The sequence below is a fragment of the Balaenoptera musculus genome, chromosome 4, assembly GCF_009873245.2.
Source record: "Balaenoptera musculus isolate JJ_BM4_2016_0621 chromosome 4, mBalMus1.pri.v3, whole genome shotgun sequence".
Lineage (NCBI taxonomy): Eukaryota > Metazoa > Chordata > Mammalia > Artiodactyla > Balaenopteridae > Balaenoptera > Balaenoptera musculus.
This window is the reverse complement of record NC_045788.1, coordinates 8,293,319-8,319,168: the sequence shown is the minus strand read 5'-3', so window position 1 is coordinate 8,319,168 and position 25,850 is coordinate 8,293,319. Positions and strand designations below refer to the sequence as shown.

Sequence of the window (25,850 nt, the reverse complement as noted above, 5' to 3'; positions counted from 1 at the left end):
GATAGAAGTGTCTAAGGCAGGCTCAGTCCAGCTTTAAACCTCACTAGTTTCAGTCACGCATTGTTCTGCCATACCAGAAGCCAAAGCAAAAACCCAGGCTTTAGATTTGGAAAATAAAATATTCTTAGAACTACTGCTACGATCAATTGCTCAAATGTATCTTAAATACCAGGTTACAGAGAATTGTAGGAAAACATAGCTTGGCTCAAGAAACAGTGACGAAAACGATTCCACAATGAGTAGTACTAAGAGATGCTAAATCAACTCAATAAGCTTTTAATGGCTTCTGTTGGCCAAAGTCATCACAAAACAAAAATGTAGGCATCTCAAAATACAATGTGGGAAGGCTAAAACTACTGAGGGACACTGATTTCTAAAGCCACTGGCAAAAGTGATCAAGCCAATGCTAATTACAAAGAAAGAAAGAAAGAGAAAAAAAAAAAAAGAAAATTGAAAATCTTACATCCCAGTGAAAAGTTTTAAAATAAAGTTGCTTTAGCAGAAAACATTCTGATAATCTGGACCCAAAATCTGACTCCATACATTCTAAAAGACTATTTTGAAAAGCGTCTAGCAAGCAGCAGCTTGTATGTAAGAGTATACATCATTCTTTTTTAACATGACTGTTAATATACAGTTAACATGTCTCAGAAAAGGCTGTAATTAACTGTCTACTGCTCCAATAACACTAATAAGTGTACAGTATTATTAAAATACAATGACTCCTTACAAAGTAAGACTGTCATTTTTAAACTTTTAAGATAACGTTCTAAATTGTTTTTGAGTCCTCTTAAACCACCCCAAAGAGAGCCCACCTCTAAGAAAAAAATTTTAAAGCATAGTTATTAAAATATTGTTCCTTCCTCTCACAGCCTGGAGAAATCTGTCTACTATTAGAACATCTAGGTATCATTTATTTCAGTTGGTGAAAATATAGTGAGAAACACTTGGATTATTTTATTAATTCTAGATATTCTTTTAAAATTTAAAACTGTAAGCATTTGAACTGAGTGCTTTCTTTACTGATAAAATATTTTTATCAGTGAACAGGAAAAAAAGGTCTGCTATATCAAGAATCATCACATAGCCCTGTTGTTAATCCCCAGTGATTTCCATTGTCTGGTTCACTGGAACAGGAAAACTCAGTTGCATTCAACATCAAACAGCTAATTATGGGCACACTATATTCAAGACTATCTCAAGTTTAAAAGATATCTGCATATACTAGGTTCTATTTTATTTACAGTATTTATTACAATAAAATATTTACAACAGAAAACCTCTTTTACCTTAAAGTCCTTAACATTATAAACATTAAAAGGCCAAATTGTCTTTTGCATGCTCTTAACGGCATATCAGAAACCATTGAGTAAGACTAGAAAAGAACCTCTAGCAATCAACTCTACTATATGCCCAGCTTCCTGGAAAACTGCATCTAAAGAGTTCCCCCTCTCACAGATTACTGACTACCTTTTCTTTAAATATCTCAGGGAAAGAAGATCTACTAATTTCTCCTGGGAGCTTTCTACCACATTTCACCACCCACAGTAGAATTCACACTGCAGAATTTCTGTTGGTATCTAGTCCCAAATCATCTCTCGCTGAGAAAAAGCAACATCCCAACACAGAAACCCCCCCTGGACACTAAATGCTGGTCTCTCCCTGTGGCTATAGCCCTGATTCCCCATATGGAACTAATAGGAACTTTTCTGCCACTTACCCTCCAAATATCAGAGGCTGCTCTCCGAATCTAGCCCTACAAGAGAGCTCTCAAGAAGTAGTCTTTGACGAGGTGACAATGACGAAGTTCTCTCTGGCACTGCTGGCAAGGCAGAAGCATCCCCAAATGAGGTGGTTACCAGTTGCCTGTGAAGCAGCTGGACCATTACTGCAGTTCTGAGGGTACGTCACAAATCAGGTCATAGCTCTGGGTAGAGTCCACCCACTTCACCGGGTACAACGCCCTCCATTTCCTGCACACCTGGGGGGAAGGGGTGCCGAGGAAGGGGTGGAGGGAAATGCAGGTCCACAGACATCCTAGCAAAGGCAGGACCAAGTGCAGCCTGACATCTGCTTCTTCTGCAAGCATCTCAGCTTCATTTGGGGGACCTGCACCCCTAAGGTGCAGCAAAAACTCGTGCCACAATAAGCAGGCTCTCAAATGAGTGATGAGTGTAATAAAATATTGCACAGTTAAATGTTTTATCCAGCAAGATCGTTTCTCCGCTGGAAACTGAACCAACTCTTAATGTTTGATTACAAGACACTTCACTACCAAATATCAAATAACTGGACTGAATAAATTTCAGCTGAATCTAGGGACATAAATGCTGGGGTACCGGTTAACTAATTTTCATCTCTCATAACTAAACTGGATCACCGCATAAGCTAAATTACATCCTTGAGAGTCCATTGAAAGAGGTGACGAGAATTTCTATTTACGAGCCTTCAGACAGCAAGAACTGTGGAAGTGATACAGAATAACTTGAAAGAATAAAAATAGGCCAATATGCTGGAGAAATGCTATGCTACTAAATCTCACCCTGAATATATATACACACAATCTGTATCTATTTACTCTGAAATGAAATATCTGATCTTAAAAAAGACTTAAAAAAAAATAAACAGCAAAAGGTACCGTTGGCATAAGTTCAAAAGTACTAAATAATGTGTGTTAATGTGTTGATCACACTCTATGAAGACATCAAGTTGAAATAGACTTACCATTGAGAATAACACTTAGGAATGATATATAAATTACCATAGTAGACACTTTTTCTTTGGGAGAGAAAGAGAAGAACCTTGTGTAACAGATTTGATTTACATGCTGTATTAAGACCACATTCTGCTCTGATGTCAATGGAACATGTGATTAGAGATTAACAACTGTGTGTACAGGATGAGTGTAAGAGCTACTTACAGAGCATACTCGAAAACGAGCACTTTCTCAAGTTAATAATAAGTTTTGGAATTCAACTTTAACAGTATTTTGAAGTTTCTAGGGGTCTCCAAAGAGAATGGGCTTTCAACTTAAAAAGAAAAACAACAAATGCATTTAGTATTGTAAAAAAGTTGAAATTCAAGGTTGGCAGATTAAGCAAAAAGACAAAGGAGGCAAGAGTATTTTCAGAGGAAAGTTAACAGTATTAATCAATCAATCAATGTGTCCCACTTTATACTCATATTTGCAGACCTCCATTAAAAACTGGAGCATTCCATCTATGGCTTGGAATAGAAGACACTTTATCAAAGTTATTATCTAAGAAATCAAACAGTTGAAGTTATCTCTTTGGAACTTTGTAGAGAGTTTAATTTAGCAAATGTACACTTGAATGTGTCTGAACATATTTGTCTTGAGGTTGCTCTAAGTGGCATGTGGATTCTTTGGGGATTTGGATATTATAGTTGAAGTATGCAAAGGAAAAATGTATAATATTCCTTTCAACTGATTCTCGCAGGACAAAAATGAGAAGATAAAATGACTCTTTTTAAAACTTTAGCCACTGGGAAATGATAAGAAAACCCCTCTCGACCCCTACCCCTAACCAGGAAGAGTCTAAAGCCGTGGATTATAGTACAGGTAGATATTAAAATGGAGACAGAGCCGTTATTTAGTGGTGACAGGAATATAAATACGTGCACTAACCTATAAACTGGTATTTACTTCAGGAAGGTAAGTAATATTTTTCAGCTGATTGCTGAGCTGTCAGTTTAATGCAGCGTAAATAAACAGTAGGTGCCTGCTAGCTTGAAGTAGGAAGTGTTCATTCCACACGAGGAACAGATTACTGAAGCCTGATGCTCATCGTGCTGAAACATAACTTTCATTTTACCAGAAAATACACCCTACCGTGGAGGATTTTCGTGCCTGATCTATTAATTAACTTAACTCTGTTCTGTCAAAATGTAAACCAATTTGTTAAAAGCATCCCAGAGTTTTGGAGTTTGAAAACCAACTGGAAACGCAAGAAGGATCACTGTTCTGTAATCTGATCACAAATGCTAAAAATGACTACTTAAGATAATAAGAAACTATACAAAACCAAAAAAGACAAAGAACATATTTAAATAGAGAATTTAATCATCTCAGTTACCCAATTTACTCAAAATCCTCCTCCTTTGCTAATTAAAAGCAACTGGCACCTTTCATATTTTGCAACCTTGTGCTACTCAGGCCTGTTCAATATGTATGCTTATTCTGCTGTCTGAATTATCTAAAGGTAAACCATTCATAAAAATCCAATCACATTCTTTAATTCTAATCAAAATATTACTGAACTCCCCTGAGAGAAGTGGCAAGTAGAAAGAGCAAATGATGATACCCTTCCTAACAGCATTCATGTAAAATGTGGTTTTCTTCCCATTTTCTATATACCACAAAGCTCTGACAGTATAGAGCAACTCATGTTCTCCTTATATATAAGCACCAAGCAAAATATCTCCTGGCATCATTTAAGATGAGAACTTACCTTATCTAAAAAGTATAAAAGGTAATTTGGGGAGGTTTCTATTTAAAACCTGAACAAATTCTGATCATTAATCAGTGGACTGTAAAAGTCAAATGCAAAAAAACCCAATATTTCTGCATCTGACTACAACAGGTCCAGACAGTCTGAAGATCGATTCGGTCATATGCATTTATTTTATAGACTTCATCAGTCCCAAGTACGAATATGACACAAGAGTCATCCGAGACAACACGTCTTGGAAGAAAAGATGTGTTTGTGTAAAGGGCATATCTGTGTATGGCCCTTTTGGAAATTTACAGAGCAGATGAAAAACCACCAGAGTGCTTTATAGAGTCCCTGCTGTATATCCATGTTGTATTTAGCTTAACAGTGTTTGTAACCAAAAGATTTTAACAATAATGAGGAACAGGTGCCTGTCACCTGACCTTTTAGGCCTAATTTACAACCCGCAACCTGTCACATGAAAAAAATCATCAAAAATCTCTCCCAGATATTTCAGTCTTTGCTAATTTAATGCAGACTTGCCTAACCATCACTCAGCACATCATCTTATTCAATCGCAGGTTCATATAGCTTGGCAACAGACTTCTTTGCAGAAATAAACCATTATTCATTTTGTTGTTGTTCTTGTTTAAGATGCTGAGAGACAAAAGAACTCCTTTTGTAGATTATCAACCAAAGAATATATTAATTTATTACAACAACTGACTGAACAAAAGGCATTCCTTTGGAATACTTTTACATACAAAGAACTATTATTTATTACATATTTCAGCTTGTGGGAAAATGAAGAACGCATTGATTCTGGAAATAACTATTCAGACTTTTGGAAGTTCTTTAAGTCTTCTTTCTCTGCTGATCTTTTTTTTTTTTTTTTCCTGCTTCTTCCCTTCATCCCCCCCTTGTCCCCCCATACCCACCCCCCACACATTTTAAGTCACTAGTACTTTAGGAAGGAAATCCCTATTTGTTCTTTTTTCATCCATCATTTGTATTCATTATTTAGAAAAGAATACAAAATTGTGCAGTGATTCTTATTTCTCTTGTATAATCTTGTTACATGTAGCCATACTCAAATTTAACAATGCTTTTTTGTATTTTATAGCTACTGTTTACATATTATGTATTACATATGACTGAACGACTCTACATTTAAAATATTGTTTCCATTAGGAAAAATATGAAGTAATAAGTGTCAAATGGAGATGAAGAATAAACATGCCTGGTATATTTATAAAATGCATAGTCATTTAAAATGTGCACAAATAGGATACATATTTTGCTACTGTTACATTTTACATAGAATACATATTGTCTAAAGTGTATTTAATAATGTGCCTAACCGAGTTAAAGTATTTATGTCTGGTGATTGTGTTAAACACTTGGAGAGGTAGTGAAAGATACAGCCAGTTACTTCTGCTAACTAAAGTTGAAATTATGCGCTTATTATAACCTTTTCTAACAATGTGAGAAAAACAGAGTAAATATATTAAAATTGTTTCACAACAGATGCTTAGGTTGTTAATATTTAAGATGCCTATTCATGCTATTCCTGTCTGCACATTTGTCAAAAATGTAAGCCTGAATGCTAATGTTTGCCAGCAGACTGGAGCAGCCAGTATACGAATGAACTACTGTTCTACTAAAATAATATGCAATAGAAATAAAGGACCGCTGCTAAATCATAGCACGAGTACCACACAGCAGATTAAAGGTTTTTAGAGCAAACAACTCAACCTTGGCTTTCTCCAGTCTTACTTTTTTTTTTCCCCCAGCTACTTTTGACGACAGAATAAATCTTAATTCCTGACATCTCAGAAAAATCCACTTTAGATTGGGTGTAAATTTCAAGAAAGTTTCAGCGGGATGAGTTATTCTGTCAGCAGCACAAACACAGTAGATTTCAGGGACTGCTTAGGACAAATCCTGACACCCAGCAAGTCGCATTTTACTCATTCTTACCCCCTCTTCTGTCCTCTTGGGAAACTCAGGTCCCCTGGCCTCCCAGGGTGGAACCCCAGCCAGTCGGGGCAGAAAGGTTCTCTCCTGAGAACAGGACGTCTTTCGCTTTTCTCTGTCTCTTTACAACCATGTGGAGTCCAAGTCTTAACAGCATTTGCCTGGAAATCCGGAATGCTGTTGAGAAAGTTCGCCCAGGAAAGGCGCAGAGGTCCAAGCTGCCAACCGGAGCACTTTTGAGAGGCGATCCGGTGGTTGACGCTTGTAAGAGAAATTTGCTACGCTCTAATTAAGGTCAGGGCCAAAATCTCCAGCAAGAGCCCTAAGCCCCTCTCCATCTTCTGGGGTCGCCCCCAAGAGTCCAGCTAAGTGGATTTCCCCGGTACGCGCCTGTCACTCCCCGGACCTGCCACCCGCCTGCTTTGTCCCTCTCATCGTGGTGGTCCAAACCCACGCTCCGCCGCCTCGGGAGCCTCGGTAGTGGAGCGCTCAGAGAAGGCCGCCACGCTCGGGTCGGGGCCGCAGGAGGGAGACACGGCGCGGACCCCGAGGCCGCACCTGTGATGTCTCTGTCTCTGCAAAGAGGGCAGCACCTCTTCCGGCCTCCAGCCCAACTCCAAACCCACATTCCCTCCAGCAGCGCCTTCAGGACCGACCTCACTACAACCGGCGAGGGCTCGAAACGCGGACTGCCGCCCCTTTCAAACTCCCGGCTCCAACTTGAGCACCCCGGGGCCCGAGTGGCTCCCGGGATGGAGGAGTTGCCACAAACTTCCCAGGCCCCTCTCCGCCACTGCTCCCAACCAGCCGCGCCGGCGGGGGGCGGAGGAAGGCGCAGATGGACCGGGGAAGGATGCTGAGCTTAACTTACGATCCGGCGGGGGAACGTTTCCACTCCCCAGCCTACTCCGCCCGGCACCTTTCTGCCAGCCCGGCCCCGGGGCGCACAGAGAGGGTCTCCCTTTCCCCGTGTGCTTCCTTCGGTCTTTTCGATCCCCCTTTTCTCTTCCCAAAGGGGTTCTACCGATGACCTGAAGGAGTTTGTTCAGCCAGGGTCTGTGGGGCAGGTGTGTGTGAAGGTGTCCACACCCCGAGAAAGAACGAATGGCATCTTCAAGTCCCCCGTCCCGGGTGCTCTCCTTCACTCTCCCGGCCACCCCTCCGGATCCGGCCGCGCGCGAGAGAAGGGGCTCGGAAGACCCCTGTCCCCGGGCGCCCACGAGAGGTGAGCCGAGTCGCCCCAGCGACGGGCACCGCGGGTAGGTGGGCGCTACGGTGAAGTTTAGATCGATTCCGAAAAAAGAAAGACAGAGATAAAAGGGCAAGAGTAGGGGCCAAAAAGAAAAAAGAGAGAGAGAGAGGCAAAGGAGCAGAACTCACTCAGGCATGGGCGTTGGGGGCGGCGGTGGCTGTCGAGCGCGGCCCGAGACCAGGGGCGGCTTCCCGGGCGGGCGCGGCGGCGTCGGACTTCCGAGGCGGCGGCTTCTGCCTCTGGTGCCGCCGCCGCCGGAGCTGCGGCTGCCGCGGAAGTTAATTGCAACTTGACTTTAAGTTGTCTTCTTTTCCCATCCGAAGTGGGCGTTTAAAGGGGAGAGAGAGGCGAGGAGCGAGCTAGCGAGCGCGCGGGGCCGAGGGAAGGAAGGGGGGGGAGGGAGGAGATGTTAACGGGGGGAGGGAGGGGGCGGCGGCGGGGGCGGGAGGGGGAAGGGGCCGGCGGGAGTCGCTCTCTGCTCGGCGGTCGCGGCGCCCGCAGTCTGGAGGCGCACCGGGGCGGCCGGGGCGCCCCCCGCGGGAGCCCGCAGCAACCCGGGCGCGCATCCAGCCGCAGCTCCCGGGCCGGGCACGCGGCGCCCTGGGGCTCGGCGGACCCCGCGTAGCCGCCGCCGCCGAGGAGCGTGTGCGGCGCGGGCTGGCCGGCGGGGCGGCGAGGGCCCGGACCGCCTCCCCAGCACCCGCCCCGGCTTCTCCCCCTGGCGGTGGAGCCTCGGCGACCGCCGGCGACACTGGGCGCGCTAGAGCCCGAGCTGAGCCGAGCCCGAGTCGCCGCCGCCGCCGCCGCTCCCAGGCTTTCTCCCAGCGCGCCGGCCCGGGTGTGGGGGGCAGCGGGCCGGAGGGGCGCGGGCGGACGAGGGGCGCGCGCTGCGATCGGCGCCGGAGACCGGACCCTCGGCCGCGAGGGTAAGTGTGGGCGCCTGGGGGAGCGCGTGGCGGTGCGCGGCGCGGTTCTTGACGCCCGCCAACCACCCCCCCTCACCTCTCCCGGGCCCCCAGCGCGCGCACCCCTCCTCCAGCCGCCTGCGGCTTCCTCTTGTTGTTCGTTGTTTGGCTGGGCTTTTTTTTGCCTGGGGGGTGGGGGGAGCGGGGAGCGGGAAGGGGATGATTGTAGCTGTGTGCCAGCGGAGGAGGAAGTCAGGTGAGAGGCCCCGACGCACCACCCCCCCCGCCGCCCCAAGCCAGCCTCCGTGGGGTGGATCGCTCCCCACTAGGGGCATGTGGGCCAGCTTTTTTCTCTCGTCAGTGTTCGGTCGAGACGATCTTTCCTAGAGGGCCTCCTTCCCTTCCAGCCTGCTCGGTGCACCTCTCTTTACCCCACCCTCGCCCCGCTCAGCACCCCATCCAGGAGCGCTGCACCCCAACTGCGGAGCACGTGGCGGAAGGAGGAGGAGGGGGCCCTCTTGCAGACCCCCCACGCCGCGCCCCTGCTCATTTATTTAATGTCCTCCCGTCGGCAGCTGTACTTCTTTTCAACCCATTGGCAAAAGACGCCTAAACTGAGGTCCAATTTCTCCAAAAAGCGGGAAGCAAAAAGGGCGAGTGAGGAGGATTAAATGACAGCGGACTCGGAGAGGAGAAGGGGCGAGGAAACCTTTCCAAAAGGGGAGTGAAACTCCAGACACCTCTGCAAGATCTGGGTGACTGGAGATTCAGGACCCCAGGCTAAGGAGAAACTGGAACTCGGTCAACTTTGCTTTCTTTTCCTGCCGTTCTTACCCCCAGCTCTAAGGGAGCTAACAGGTCTTTTGTGTTGTGTTGTCTTTGGGAAATGCGCACTGAGTATGACAATAGGAAATTACTACTGTTTACTCAAAGTTAAGAGAATCGCAGAAAGAAAAAACACAGTCTTTACTTTCTCTCTTCGTGTGTGTGTGTGTGTGTGTGTGTGTGTGTGTGTGTGTGTGTGTGTGGTCGTTAAGCTCGAACTGCAAAACGTCAGTTTGTAACAATAAGGACGGTAGAGGCGCCTCGGTGTATTTTTAGAAGCTGCACTTTGAGTTCCTTTCACAGAAGGCTCGCTCTCTTATTAAGACCCCATAAATAATTGTATTTAGAGAGCAGGAAACTATGGGAGCCGGAGAGAGATTGCTAAGATCTCCATCCCGCCAGCGCAGAGCACTGTTTTGCAGTGAAGTTCCTGGAAAGTGGCAGTGGGCTGAGAATTCAGTTTTTCCTCAAAGCTCTGTTAGGTCCTCTTCTGTCAGATGTCTATGAATAAAGCACGCTGGGAAAATCCTGATATCTGTGCCCTCTTATTTTACCTTTTACGCAGTGATTGATTCTACGTTCAAGTCCTGGTGACAGCACATCAACTGTGCTGTATTTTTGTGTGGTTTTTCTAAATAAAGGATAACACTGCCTGTATTCACTCTGGTTTCTGATACGCCTGTTCTTTTCTATCAATGAGTATTGAATTCACTGGAATTTATCCGTCTTTTTCAGTTGATTGTCATTTTATGCAGAGTTGACAATTCCAAAGACATAAGAATGTGGAAAGTTTATGAATTAGCTTTCTTTTAGAGAACTAGCCCCTCGCTGTTTTTTAAGACACAGGTGCCCACCTCAGCTTCTGGTTCTAAAGCAAAAAGGTATAAATGATTGCAATGGGCAAAACAAAATAAAACACAAGTTTTCCTTCCTGGACCACTTTCTGTTTCCACAGGGTCCAAGAGACACCAAATCCTCCTGCCTTCATTTACCAAAATGCTGAATTGCCTAACTAGTACCAGTATCTCCATCTGGGAATGACATCAGGTTTGGAATGGAGAGAATAAATTCTCAGTCTTTAATTACTGCTTATTAGCAATTTCTTGAAGCAGGCAGCTGATTCTCCAATTCTGAAAGCCTGAAATGAAGCTTAGCAGAAATCGAAATATTAAAAAAAGATTGTTTCTCCTCCCTTACACACTCTTACGTACTCATCTACTCCCCCAAATTATCAACCAAGCCCCCAGAATTTAAGGTGTGATATGGTCCTCTGCATTAAACCAAGGGAACATTTTACCCCAACCTTTTGAATTTGCTTTCCCCCAGGGAAATAGTCTTATACAGAGAACTCATAGGCACCGTTTTAATATAGAATTATGTAATGATGGGTACAGTGCATGAAATAACATATCTTGGTAAACTCTATGTAAACCCTGCCCCCTGGCACATAGTAGGAATACATTAAATACTTACTGGATTAAGAAGTTAATGAAATATTGTAATTGGGCACAAATTCAATAGTACAGGGCTAAGGCTTTTTTTTTCAGAAGGAAAAATCATCTTGCCTGAAAGTTATTAGGGTAATACATTTGTGCTCCTAGTTTTTTTTTTAACAAGTCCAAACCTAATTTAAATGGTTGAAAGACAACTAAATCTGAAACATATCAATTGGTCAATAATAATAGCTAGTGTCAAAAGCTCATTATCTTCCTAGGAGAACAGACAGTAAAATATTACCTACTAAATAATATGAGAAAGATGCAAAGGAAGAATAAAACAGTATTGGCCTGCAAGGAACTTACTTGCTGGGAAAATGACATTATAATGTGAAAAGACAACTCAGCAGATCAGTAAATGGTTTGAGTCAAAGGAATATTTTTTTTTTAAATAGATTTTTTTTCCTTTTTAGACTGGAGGAAATAGACATCCTGAAGTTCCAGGTTGGAAGGCATTTTTAAAGTTGATTTGTTGAGTGAAAACTTTAGGGGCCATCAATACAAACATCTTGAGTGAAGGGAAACTCACCACTTACCTCCATAGAGGCAAGGATTTTATCTACAGAATACTTATCACAGAGTAGAGTTCAGTGTGTGAATGAATAACATCCTAAGTAGTTAATTCCAGCTTTGTACACTTTATGACATCTTTTTCTTAAATTGCGCAGAATCGGTCTTCCTAATACTTCCAGCCTTTAGTCTTAGTTCTGCCACCTGCTGCAAAGCAGAGCAAATCTATTGTATTCGTCAGGATAGGCTATGTTATGCCAGAGTAACAAACAATTCCAATTTTTAATGACCTATAATGGCAAAGGTTGTCCTCTTGGTTATGCGATGAGTCCACTGCAGGTCTACTGGTCTGTTCCATGTCTCCTCATTTAGGGTCGCAGGCAGGTGGAACAGTTGCCACCTTGAATGTTTCATGTTGCTATGGTAAAAATAAAGATCACTCTGGAGAGTCTCGTACTGGTATTTAAATGCTGCGGCCAGAAGTGACACACATCATTTGGACTCACAACTCATTGTCCAAGACTGATGACATGGTTCCATGGAATCATCACAACAAGGCCAAAGAGAGCAGCCTACCTTGTGCCCCAAAGTGGAGAACTATGGTACACAGCTCGAAAAACTGATATATTCATAGTGACTTGTGTCCACATGATCGCCTCCAGCTAACTGATTTCTTCCTGCCACTTTGTGGCCCAGATGTTCCACTCCTCAGGGTAAACGCTGCCAAAGAGACCACCAGCTTAAACGGAGACATGCTCTGATTTCTTTCACCATCCACTCTCTGAATGCAGCCCTATAACCCACCCATCCCCCACCAAAATGTGGTGCCCTATCAATTTTAAGTCACTCTTTATACATTTATTAATATTATATACACTGCATTTTCTCAAGACTTGTTTTCCTGGAAAGGGTATAATGAACAGGAACTTTTAAGAACTGTTATCAGAAGATGTCATGATCATTATCAAACTTTGAAATTTGGTCTCGAACTGTTATCAGAAGATGTCATGATCATTATCAAACTTTGAAATTTGATCTCGAGTCATTACTTCCCTTATTTTAAATGTCACAATCTTGTGACACACACAAAAAAATTCTCTTGGAAGTATTCATTCGTTCATTCATTCATCCATATTTTTGTTCATTCAGTAAACATTCATCGTGTACCTACTAGATGCCGGGCACCCTATTAAGGGTTGGGGATACAGAGGTGGGTAGAGTCCTCCTTTTCAAGAAATGCATTTTCCAATTGGACAGATGCAGAAAGAATTTTGAATTTTGAATTCTATTAGAATTGCAATGCTAGTAAAGGCACAAAGTGCTATGGGAACACTTGGGTAAAAGCAAATAACTCTCCGGCAGGATTGAGGAAAGTTCCGTAGAGGAATTGAACTAAGTCTTGAGGATATATGAGATTCCTTTAGGCAGAAAAGGAAGATGGAGGGAAGATATTTCAAGCAGAGTCCAGCAGGAGTCAGGGCACTGAGGATGACAAAGCTTGTCATTTAGGGGACTACAGGGAATTCAGTGTGGCTGGGACATGGGGTCTTTGCAAAGGATGAAACCAAAGAGCTTCAAATTGTGAAGGACCTTGAAGACATACTCTATAGAGTTTAGGCATTATCCCATCCATCAGGGGATTGCAAACTCTTCATTTACCTTGGTCCAAACACGAATGTAAATGAGCAAAGCAGATGGAGTTGAGACCATAAGCATTGGTAGGGACGATGGCAAGCAGGAGAGAGATTTTCTGCCTAAATGGAATGGAGAAGGCCAATGGCACCAAGTGTCAGATCTTCCAGCTTTTAAAGAGAAGCTACTGATTCAGATTGCTATGAAAAATTGAAATCTTAAATGTTGAGGACTTATCCACATTTTAAAGAACACATGTGGGGGGAAAACGTCTACAGGTCAAAATCAGCTTAAGGACCCCCAGTCAGTCGCATGTTTCCTACTTCATGAGATAAGGAGTCATTAAAGCTTGTAAGGATGGGGTAACACCATCAGATCTCTTTAGAAAGGTCACTCTGGTGGCAGAGTGGATAGGAAAAGGCTGGAGCCGGGAGGGTCTAGTTGATACCACATAACCATCTGAGCGATGATGCAAAGCCCTTTATAACACTGCCCATTTTATAGGACACAACTTCCCATGTATATAGGGGGTACCCAATAAATATTTGCAGAGCTAATGAATGAAAGAGAAGAAATCTGAAGTTTTAGAAGGGGGGCACATATTTTGAGTACTCCTTATGTTATACACTTCCTTTGCTAGACTGTTTATTTTTCAAGAGCAAAACAGTCTTTTTTTTAATGACTTTTTTAAAAGTTTATTGGAGTATAGTTGATTTACAATGTTGTGTTAATTTCAGGTGTACAGCATAGTGATTCAGTTATACATATACATATACTCATTCTTTTTCAGATTCGTTTCCCATATAGGTTATTACAGAATATTGAGTAGAGTTCCCTGTGCTATACAGTAGGCCCTTGTTGTTTATCTATTTTATATATAGTAGTGTGTCTACATTAATCCCAAGCTCCTAATTTATCCCTCACTGCCACGTTCCCCCTTTGGTAACCATAAATTTGTTTTCAAAATCTGTGAGTCTGTTTCTGTTTTGTAAATAAGTTCATTTATATAATTTTTTAAAATTAGATTCCACATATGAGTGACATCATAAGATATGTCTTTCTCTGTCTGACTTACTTCACTTAATTTCCATTGGCAGATGAATGGATAAAGATGTGGCGCATATATACAATAGAATATTACTCAGCCATAAAAAAAGAACGAAATAATGCCATTTGCAGCAACATGGATGCACAATGATCTTTTCTTGATCAGATGTAATTTTTCTGTATCATTCTCTGATACATATTATTGGATTTCTAAAATGCGTAAATCATTCAGTACGGGACACAAAGATCAGCAGACATCAGAATATGTATTGTCTGGGACTAAACTTCCTGATCTTTCCACCTTATTGAGGAATGCCAGCTAAACAGATGGATTTTGTACTGGGCCCTAAAACTGTATTCTCAGGCTCTGTGGAACTACAGAGACCCATTTGTATAGCTTATGTATGTTTCTAGTGAAAGCCAAATTCTTTATGACTGTCCATCAGAGTATATTATAACTCAGTCTGTCCTATATCCATGTGCCTAAGACTGTCTCAATGATGTTAATTTTTCAATTAAAAAAATTGAGTGCACTAAACCCTCCTTTTTCCCAGCTCCTTTCCTGCTTTGAAACCATACTTGCCTGCCATTCCACAGTCAGCAGTCTGCAAGAACACCCCACACTCTCCCATAAACGCCTGTAAAACTTTAGAAACACTAGGTATTCTCTCATAAGGTATGTGATTGGTTTCTTGTAGGTTCTGTTCCCATGGGCACATCCAGATTCTTAAAGCCACTCAATTCACCAGGCAATCAAATCTTTAAATTCTCAACAGCTCGCTCTACAGATTGTCATTTTTTTACTCAGCTTTCTTGAGGTATAATTTCTATACAATAAAGTTCACCCGTTTAATATGTTCCATGAGTTTTGAAGACAAAGGAGCAGCATGAGCAAATCATAATATTTTACATGAATTTCAGAGTAAATTAATAGATACAGGCAAAGCAGCCTTGGGTGTCTGACTGCCTGGATTCTAATCCTGGTTCAGCTGCCTGTATGACCTTGAACAAATTTCCTAATTTTCTGCCTCAACTTCCTCATCCTTATGATGGGGATAATAATTGTACCCACCTCCTCTAGAGAGTAAATGCCCAGGGTTTCAAAACAGCTAGTACTCAATAAAGGCTAACAATTGCTTCTTCAACAACATAATGTTGTTGTTGTCATTATGATTCTAGTAGAAAAGAAATCCTGGGATCTAAGCAAGAATAGAAAATGAATTGACTGGAATGTAAGTGGGGTAGAAGCAAGTCCCTCCTGGGTGATTTGCTGCTGTGCCAAGGGCACACAAAGCCGGAGAATAATGATGGCCTCTATTTCTGGAGTACTTATTTTTTTACTTAAAGATTTTGGAAGAAATTCTTTTCCTTTTAAAACAGTTATACATACACTGGAATTGAACGCAATGTTTTGCATGCGTTTTTTTTTTTTTTTAATAAATTTATTTTTGGCTGCGTTGGGTCTTCGTTGCTGCACGTGGGCTTTCTCTAGTTGCAGTGAGTGGGAGGGCTGCTCTTCGTTGAGGTGTGCAGGCTTCTCGTTGTGGTGACTTCTCTTGTTGCGGAGCACGGGCTCTAGGCGCATGGGCTCAGTAGTTGTGGCTCGCGGGCTCAGTAGTTGTGGCACGCGGGCTCAGTAGTTGTGGCGCACAGGCTTAGTTGCGCTGAGGCATGTGGGATCTTCCCGGACCAGGGCTCGAACCCGTGTCCCCTGCATTGGCAGGTGGATTCTTAACCACTGCGCCACCAGGGAAGTCCCCTTGCAAGCATTTTTAACGAAAACAAGAATCTTTGAGACTTGGAAGGGGAGTGGGGAGGACTGCCTGGAGACAGCATTTGCTTAGTTCTACAGCTTCTTCTCCTCCTTCGCTTTGATGGAAATGTTTCCAAATTCCAGACCACCCACACTAGTAACACTGACCTAAGATTATTAAAGCACCTCCTATTTTGATATACTGTGAATGCTGCCCAATGTTCCCATTTTAGATGAAAAATATGTTGGAATAGGGAAGCAAGGTATTAGAGCAGAAGCTTGGGAAGGTCAAAGTCACCAGGAAGACAAGAGCGTAACTGAATTCTAGTTTTGATTCTATAACTAATCAGCTAGTTTGTTGATGTCTTCCCACCCATCGTTCCCACCTACCTAGAATAAATATGTGCTGTTGAATGATCTTGGGAAAGACACCTAGTCTTTATTAGTCTCAGTTTCCTAACCTATCAAATTGGAACAGTAGATCTCAAACTTTAGTGTGTTTTGGAATTAAATAGAATGCTTATTTAAAATGCAGATTCCTTGGCTCCATGTCTATAAATTCACATTCGGTAGAAAAAATAAGCTGGGATCCAGCAATCCACATTGATTTGAGAAACTTGGGCTGCAAGGGGCAGAAATCCAACTCAAAAAGGAAGGTTTGTTTCATTATTTATTCTCCCTGCTACATACACATTCTCACACATACTCACATAAATTGGAAAATACAGTGTAAGGCCTGATTTAGGCATAATTAGATCTAGCTGCTCAGATAATGTCACCAACTATCTCTTGGTCCTCTTTTCTTCTGTTTTCACTTTATCCTCAGTCTGGTTGTCCCTTTACTAGAGTAAGCTACTCCCTCGAGGCTTCCATTCTTCTGACATAGAAACCCCAGCACAAAGAGCGTTCCTCTTTCTCAAAGTTTCCAGAAATTACACCTGGTTGTGACTGGATCAAATTGCATCCTGTACCCAGACCTGCACTGATCACCCTGGTCAGGGGCTGCAGTTCTTTAACTCACCAGCCTTGGGTAACATGCCCACCTTGGATTTGAGAGTGTAGCCACACTACCCAAATCAGGTAGTCTGGGAGTTCTCCAAGATACATTGGGGATAATTTCCCAGAAATAGGGAAAATGGATGCCTATTGGCCAAAACTGTAGATTTCCATCCACTACTGTACATTTCCTAGAAGTACTTAGATGAGAATAAGCCAACTGCTCTGTTACAAACGGATGACCAGTGTACCAAGATATTGAGGCCTTCAACTTTTCAGGTGACCCAACAGGGCCTGAGAAGGGCTTAGGATGGTCAAAGTCCCTGAGCCAGTTGCCTCAACAATTTACCCCAGCGTTTTTGGCCAATATTAAGCACTTTCTATGTGCACCATGAAGATGATTTATATGCAGCTCACCTGTGACTTGCACGTTGAGAATCAATGGATTCTGAGAATCATTCACACTTTGGGGTCATCTCAAACACAATAATATCATTATTCTAAGATCTTCATGAGATAACTTGGAAGTTGGCTTACGCAAATGAAAGGACAATAAAAGCTCCAGTTACGGTGCAAAAAAGTGGGACAGACAAACAAACAAGCAGGACCAACAGTTATGTCCTACTTTGAATTGGTTTTCAGTTTGGTTTTATTTAATATTCTTGGGCAAATGTAGTCTGTTCCATCTAATGGATACAGTCCTAGTCTAGATCTCAGTTAATGTTTAGAACACGAATGGATGCACATTATACAGACAGTGTAAAGGGTTAAGCTGGCAACAACATAGAACAGAAAACTGAGTTAACTATTGGTCATCAGTTATGTTTTAGGTGCATTATGTGCAAGTTCATGGAAAAAGTGAATTCTAATAAATGGACTGTCAGCCCATTCTTTTGTTACGTGAAGAGGCTACTATGTTTTCTTAAACTCATTAATAAGATTAGCAAAATAAAATGTCTACCTCTTCATTTTACTATTAAGTCATTAGTTTAGTTTCAGATGGCCTCTCCATGCCCTCCCTCCCCATTTTCATCTCCTCCAAAGCAACCCAATGTGCCAAAGAAAGTATTTTCAACACATGGTGCTAGAATGACTAGACATCCATAGAGAAAACAAACAAACAAACAAAAAGCCCTTGATCCCTTCCTCACATCATACACAACAATTCATTGGCAACGGATTATAGCTATAAATGTAGAAGCTAAAGCCCTAAAGTTTGTAGAGCTTTATGTTTTAAAACGTAAGTTGGAGATAGACAAAGGTTTCTTAGAGAAGCCAAAAAAATCAATAATCATAAAAGAAAAAAATAGATAAATTACATGTTAAAATAAAAAATTTCTCCTCATCTAAAGGGAAGAGGGGGAGGAGTAAAGCCTGGGAATCCATGATCAAACAATCATTGCCATCAGGAGGATTTCCTCTCTTGTGCATTAGTTCAAGTCATTTTGACTTGTAAGTGATAGAAGCTGACTCTGAGCTTAAGCAAAAAAGGAAAAGCAGACTGGGGCTTTTCATGGAATCCAAAGTCAGTGGTGCAATGCGGCCTCCCAGAACAGAAGTCCTGAAGTGCTAGAGGGAACCCAGTCTTTTTTCTCCATATCGCTTCTTTGGCTCTCTTCCTTATGACTGTCCAACTGCTCCTCTCCTCAGTTATGTAGCAGAACATGGTTGCAGGTTGTTCTTGAGCCATGGATGTTCCAATGGAGCCATCCAGAGACAGGACCATCTTTCTGTCTTTCACAATTCTCAAGGAAGAGTCTGATCGGTCCACTTGGGTCCATGACCACACTTAATCCAATAAACTGACCAGAGGAAGGACAATGTTTAAAGAACATAGCAGCTCCTTTCATCTATGAGAATGTAGGGTGAAAAGAAATTGCATTCTAGTTGATATTCACTCCATGTTTCCTCTTTATTAGACAAGAGACAGAGTTGATGAAAATTTTGTACTTGGTCAGTTTTTAATGGCTACAAGTATTGATGTATTGATGTACTACGCCTTTGGTTATCTAACCTCAGCATCTCTGCATTTCTGCAAGTTGACTGATATATATTAAGGACCATAAACAAAATTAGTCCATTTTTAAAATGGGCAAATTTATTTGTGAATTATTAGCCAAGATCTATCCAAATGCAGACATGCCTTGTTCTAGTCTGAATATACAATAAAATTAATTTAAATAACTTTAATCAGCTTCAAAAACAGCAAATTTCAAGACAATTAGGTTAACTTTAAGAACTCATATTTATTGAGTTAACAGATGGTAAATTAAAAAACAATGAAGTTAATTTTTTAAATCATTCATTGAATTAGAAAAACAGACATTTAACAAAACTGTTTTTAAGCTGGGTTTTTTTTTTCATCCCAATATGCATATTTTAAGATTCCAATTTGGGGGACTTCTGCAAAGACACTGAATGAGCTGCAATATATGAATACACTCTTCTACCAAATTACTTTTTTAAAGGCTTTAAAACCATCTGTAGAAGAATTTTATGCATCAACAGTAAAAATATGAGAACTAAGCATATTCTAGATATTGGAAGGAATGAAGAGTCTACTTTGTCACATTCATACTGTAACATGTTTCTGTGGCCTTCAGTGTTGCTGGCCCTGACATACCTTGTGAGTTTCCTATGCTATAGCAGAGTAAAAGTTACTCCTGGGCAGAATTGCATTTCTGCATTTTAATGGTCAAACATAAGACTACCCTTTGATGGTTTCTTGGGCCTTGTGCACCAATCACTTGAAATACACAAGCATCACAAAATGTTCTCCTTTGTTCCTTTTGTGTTCTCTCCTTTGCTTTCTTGGTAAGTGCTAGAAGCTGGCTCTGTAAGCTTCTAAGAAAAGGGGAATTTCATGGAAGTACATTGAAGGCATGGGAGCTTTTCCTCTGTAGATGGAATTGTAGATAACACCACTGATAAATTAAGATATATCGTTTGCATTTTACTGGCTATTGTTAGTTTTAACATGATGGCCTATCTAGAACTAGAGTTATACATGTGGAAGCAAAATTATTCCATAAAAATAATTGGAATAGATTTGTTTGAATGGCTGGCTGCTCAGTTGGTGTTGTAGTCCTTTCCTTACCTTGGATAGTTGCAAGCTGTAATATAATTTATTTCATGGTCCTAAGAACTCCTTGTCTAAAATGTGGTCTTACTTTACATTGTAAGTCTAATATTACTTGGTCAGTAATGTGGAGCACTATATTTATTGATTTTGAAAGAAAAATTTATTAGTTGTAATTTGAGTTAAAAACAGATTTAGGGGCTTCCCTGGTGGCGCAGTGGTTGAGAGTCTGCCTGCCAGTGCAGGGGACACGGGTTCGAGCCCTGGTCTGGGAGGATCCCACGTGCAGCGGAGCAACTGGGCCCGTGAGCCACAATTGCTGAGCCTGCGCATCTGGAGCCTGTGCTCCGCAACAAGAGAGGCCGCAACAGTGAGAGGCCCGTGCACCGCGATGAAGAGTGGCCCCCGCTTGCCGCAACTGGAGAGAGCCCTTCGCACAGAAACGAAGACCCAACACAGCCATAAATAAAAAAAAAAAAAAAAAAAACAGATTTAAAAGCACACTTATTAAAATTACTGTAGTAAAATTTATTTTATTATTGTGCATTTCGAACTGTTTAGCCCCTAGCCCCTTTTCTCCTTGAAATAATTGTTTTTTTATAATAAACTTTTGATAATGCGAGGTGTCTTAGGAATGCAATTATAACAATATAGCAGGACAGGCTGTATTGTTTTTAATTTAACAAGAACAGGTAAAAATAAGAATAGATTGTGACTAAATAAAAAATTCAGTAGGTGAAATTTGTTTTGCAGAAGTACAAATGAGGGATATAGAAGATAAACCTCATAACTAGTCTAACTATCCAAAGAAAATGAATAAAAGTTAAAAGGATAAGAGGAAAATGGGCAAGTTGTGGAGCTCTAGCTTAGATTGTAAGCTCCTTGAGAACAATAAACATCTTATTGTAATCCTACCCCAACAGAGTGCTTAACACACAGTATATACTATCAGTGTTAGATAAATATTTCTTGAATTTATGAATAAAATAATGAAAATAATTCATTTATTTATGAATAAAATAAAATTTATTAATCAAATGATCCACCTGAAAATAGAGCAGGTGGATCAGACATAAAAATCAAAGCTATAACAGAAGAAAACTTTCTACGTATAAAAGCCACAGTGACATTGTAAGTTTTCTTTGGGGCAAAACTAAGGAATAGAGATAAATGTCTGGTCATAGGCTGGTAAATTTTTAAATTTCTAGGACAAACAAAATTCCTGCAAGTATCTAAGAAAACATATATGTGCTCTTGTAGATTGCCTTCATATTTCTAATATAGAACAAGAACTTTTTTAAGACCATAGTTCAATTTCTACACAATTTTAAGAGAAACAAGTTTGATTCTGCAAGTTATATGACTACCCAATTATTGGCTTATATGTATAAACAACAGAAGAACATTTTTAAATCTGCAAGGTGTCAAAAAATACAACTAAGAGTATTTTCTGTAAAAATTGCAAAGAGATAGCTTCCAGATCACTAAGAGGTGAGACAGTATAAAAATTCAAGAATAGGAAATTTCAGTGAAAAAGATTAGTGCTAATTTAGCATAGAAGGTAAAGACAAAGTAATAAATGAATAAAGTATAGTGAACATTGAAGTGAATTAAGAATTGATGCTGATGGCTAGGTTTTTTTTTTTTACTAAAGAAGCAATGTTTTCAATAAAATAATCCTGAAAAGGATGTTTTAAAATTTTTAATAAAGAGTCTGTAACTTACGATCACAATGTAAAAAGAGAACATGGAGAAAACAAAAAAAACATTAGAAGTTTTGCTTTACTTTTTAAATCATTAGGTAAGAATGCACTTAAGGTTAATTGTGAACAATTTAATATAGGTACGAGTTGAATGGGAAACAGAATATCTGTTTTATAAATAATCGTGGAAGATAAAAGTAAACAAAACATAGTCCATGCAAAAGACAAGTTGGAAAGGAAACAACGAGGAATTATTGAAAAAAAGAAAGTATAAAGTCCAATTATGTGAGGTTAGTAGCACTATTCTTCCATTTCTTTTCTTCCATTTCTCACCTTCTCAAATTTTTAATAATATGTGTTCCTTATATTCCATTATTAATAATATGGGTTCCTTACATTTAAAAATGTATCCCATTATTTATATATAAAAATCTTATAGAGTTTATTGTGTAAGAGCCTGGGCTCTGAAGCCAGGCTGCCTGTGTCACCATTTATTAGGTGTGTGACCATGGGCAAGTTGTTGAACTTTTGTTTCTAAGTTTATCCTGTAAAATGATGATAATTATAGTACTTACCTCATTGGGTGATTAGGAGGATTAAATTAAATGTATTTAGAACACTGTGTGGAACTTAAATATGTAAGTATCATCTAGTATTGTTACTGTTATTTTACAAACAAACCTCATTGCTTTACAGCTCCTTAGTGACCAAACAAAATGACATTTCCCTGTAACTGGTCCTTAGATAGCACACCCATTAGCAACAAGTTTCACTTCTATATATAGATTGTACTTTGTCCTTACTATGAATTCCCCAATGCAGAGATTTCTAGAAACCTACCTACTATTGGTTGAAGAGGCACTTCTGAATTTTTTCCAAGAAGCACTGACAAAAATCAAACGTCTATGTTCTTTATTTTCAAGAAGCTCAGTTTCCGCTTGTGTCATATCTCTGAGGACATGTACATGAGCGATTGAAACTGCCCATTGAAGCCAATATTACATTAATTTTCCCAGCCCTGAATTAGAGAAAATATTTATCTACTTCCCCAATTTTCACCTTCCTCTCGATGCATGCATGACCTTTTCCAGCTCCCTGATCTGACAATAGAAAGCTGTATAAGAAAGAAGACATTTGTTGTGACTTGATTTTTCTGAACTGAACACCCCAGGAGGCCTGAAGATGTGCTTTGAAACTTTATTCCACCTGTCAGATCCAAAAGATATGAAGATTTGGAAGATTTTGGTAGAATTTCTTCATGATCTGAAACAGTTTCAGTGAAATGAAAACAAAAACAAAAACAGAACAAAAAACAAAGCAAAAAACCCAAACAACTGTTAAGATGCTGGGATTTATTGTTAGCTGTCTTAATGGCTAATGAAATGACAAGACCTTCTAATACCCCCTGCCAATTATACTGACAGGTGTTTACCAGGTAAAATATTGCAGTACCTGTAAGAGGAAAGGATGCAAATTGGTATTTATACATTTGGAAGAACAGTCACCTTTGATGTGCCTATTTGGTTTTCAGGGTGTTGCTGGCCTCTGCTCTTCTAAGACTTCAGCTGCAGAACCCACTCATGAACCCTCCTAGGTGAGTTAGCTGTCTCCTTCATGCCATCTGTCTCTTACCTGCCTCTCTCCAGACCCTATGACATTCATTAATAATGTCCTTTGGTTAAACTCCCTAATAATTCTCATCTCTATAAAACGGTAAATGTCTAACAAATTGTTTTAATGTCTGAGTTTTTCATTTTTGCTAAAGTTATTATTCCTCTGGGGGTGACTCATGAAAGCATCTCTAGGTTTATCCACCCCCACCCCAACTTTGTTCCAGGATTTACCCCAAATTCTTACACTCTCTTGTCTAGTCATGTTCCGTTAAAACACAATACCACTTGTTAAGACAGATTTACTAAGTCAGAAGGCAGCATTTCACAATTAGTGATGACTGACCACACGAAGAATAAGAAAATAGTAATAGCAAGGGTAGTAGTGAAATTCCTTTCCTCTTTTGGAAAAGTGGATCAAAGGATTCACCCAACAAATGGTGAATCAAGGACGAGTCAATAATACTGTGAGAGACTATGTTACTAAAAGGTGATCTCAAGATTATTACTATAATTTGAACTAATTTCTTGTGTAGATAAATGCTGGACAATTTTTTATTGTTATAGTAAAATTGGAGGTGATTTCATGTGCTCATGTTACCACATGAGGTGGAAAGGAATTGAGTTTGGTCACCTCTCTAACAAGCCATCAATGCCTGAACTTGGGGAAAATTTCTAAACAATTCTGGGCTTCAGTATGTCCACTTGAAAATAGGAACGATGGTTTTTATCTATTAGGTTATGAGAGCAAAATGTCATAACATAAATCACCTGGCATACAGCAGTCACTTAATTAATGCTAGTCCTCTCCATCCCTGTTTATGGAGATAATAGACAACTCTGCTTTCATCTTCAAATATATTCTTCATTGATTATCTTATGAATATAACTACTGACTCAGAAAATAGGTGAAATATTCATCTCCCCAAACTTCATTCCTTTATTCATTTCTCAGTGCTTTAATGAGCATCTACTGTAAGATAAGAACTGACTGCTTTAGGAGACCAAAAGGAGAGTGAAGTATTAATCCTATTCTCGAGGAGATTGGGGTCTATCTAGAAAGGGAGGTTATATATATTTTTTTAATGCCAGTAGAGAGACAAAATAAAGTACTATCTTACTTTATGAGAAGGAGAAATTATTATTTTTTTTAATCGAAGTATACTTGATTCACAGTGTTGTGTTAGTTTCTGGTGCACAGCAAAGCGATTCAGTTATACATATACATATATATTCTTTTTCATGTTCTTTTCTATTGTAGGTTATTACAGGGTATTGAATATAGTTCCCTGTGCTATACAGTAGGTCCTTGTTGGTTATCTAGTTTATAGTACTGTGTTTCTGTTAATCCCAACCGCCTAATTTATTCCTCCCCTCCCCTATCCCCTTTGGTAACCATAAGTTTGTTTTCTATATCTGTGAGTCTGTTTTTGTTTTGTAAATAAGTTCACTTGTATCATTTTTTTTTTAAGATTCCTCGTATAAGCGATATCATATGATATTTGTCTTTCTCTGTCTGACTTACTTCACTTAGTATGATCATCTCTAGGTCCATCCATGTTGCTGCAAATGGCATTATTTCATTCCTTTTATGGCTGAGTAATATTCCATAGTGTATACACACGACATCTTCTTTACCCATTCATCTGTCGATGGACACTTAGGTTGCTTCCATCTCTTGGCTATTGTAAATAGTGCTGCTATGAACACAGGGGTGCATGTATGTTTTTGAATTAGAATTTTCTAGAAGGAGAAATTATTTTAACTAGGGTTATCAGGGAAGGCTTCATGGAGGAGGTAGTGTCGGATTGGGCTTTAAAGAAGGGATACAGTTTGGACATCAGGGAGTGAGAGGATACAGTGAGCCAAGACTGAAGTTGTGGAACTGAGTGGAAAAAACGCAGGCCTGGGACTGGGAAGACCTGCGTTGACATTACCTTGGGTGAGCCGCTTCCCCTTCAACTTCTTCATCTGTGAAATGTGTAAAAGGATCTGTGCCCGTTGGTCTTTCAGGGCTCTGGAGAAGATCTAATGGGAGATTGAGTGTGGAAACTCTTTGGAAACCATGAAGCACTCCGTAAAACGGTAAAATTTCTCTTCTCTTATACCATAAACTTCATGAGGGCACTGGACAGGGCCAGTCGTGTTGGTCTTTAAAAAATGTTTGATGAAAAAGTTTTAAAAATAAAGAAATAAATTTGCAAATGCTAAAAAAAATGTTTGAAGAAGTTTATCAAAAAATCATACTGTAAACCTTAAGTATTTACAACTTTGGTCAATTATACCTCAATAAAACTGGAAAAAAAAGTTTGATGAAATAATGAACCACTGATTGAATGAATGAATCCATGAGCGTTCTGGACTGAATGTGTGTCCCTCGCCAAGTTCCTATGTTGGAATTCCAACCCCCAGTGCGGTGGTATTAGGAAGTGGGGCCTTTGGGAGGTAATTAGGTTTAGATGAGGTCATGAAGGTGGAGCGTCTTAGAAGAAGAGGAAGAGACACAAGGATACAGTGAAAAAGTGGCTGTTGGCAAGCCAAGAAGAGTGCCCTCACCAGGAAACAAACCTACGGGCACCTTGATCTTGGACTTCCAGCCTCCAGAACCGTGAGA

At 40.5% G+C, this 25,850-nt stretch overlaps 1 protein-coding gene and 1 long non-coding RNA gene across 2 annotated transcripts in view; one reads left to right on the top strand and one right to left on the bottom strand.

Moving 5' to 3' along the window:
* The window catches only part of SATB1 (SATB homeobox 1), a 94,170-nt gene extending 92,306 nt beyond the window's left edge, over positions 1–1,864 (bottom strand). The window contains exon 1 of the mRNA XM_036850230.1: positions 1,721–1,864. The gene's annotated coding sequence lies outside the window, so the exon portion shown is untranslated. The remainder of the gene's footprint in view (positions 1–1,720) is intronic.
* Positions 1,865–8,411: 6,547 nt separating this feature from the next.
* Positions 8,412–25,343, top strand: LOC118894242. The gene is made up of 3 exons (XR_005019681.1): positions 8,412–8,606; positions 23,158–23,220; positions 25,250–25,343. It is a non-coding gene; the product is annotated as an uncharacterized LOC118894242 (long non-coding RNA).
* Positions 25,344–25,850: the final 507 nt, after the last annotated feature.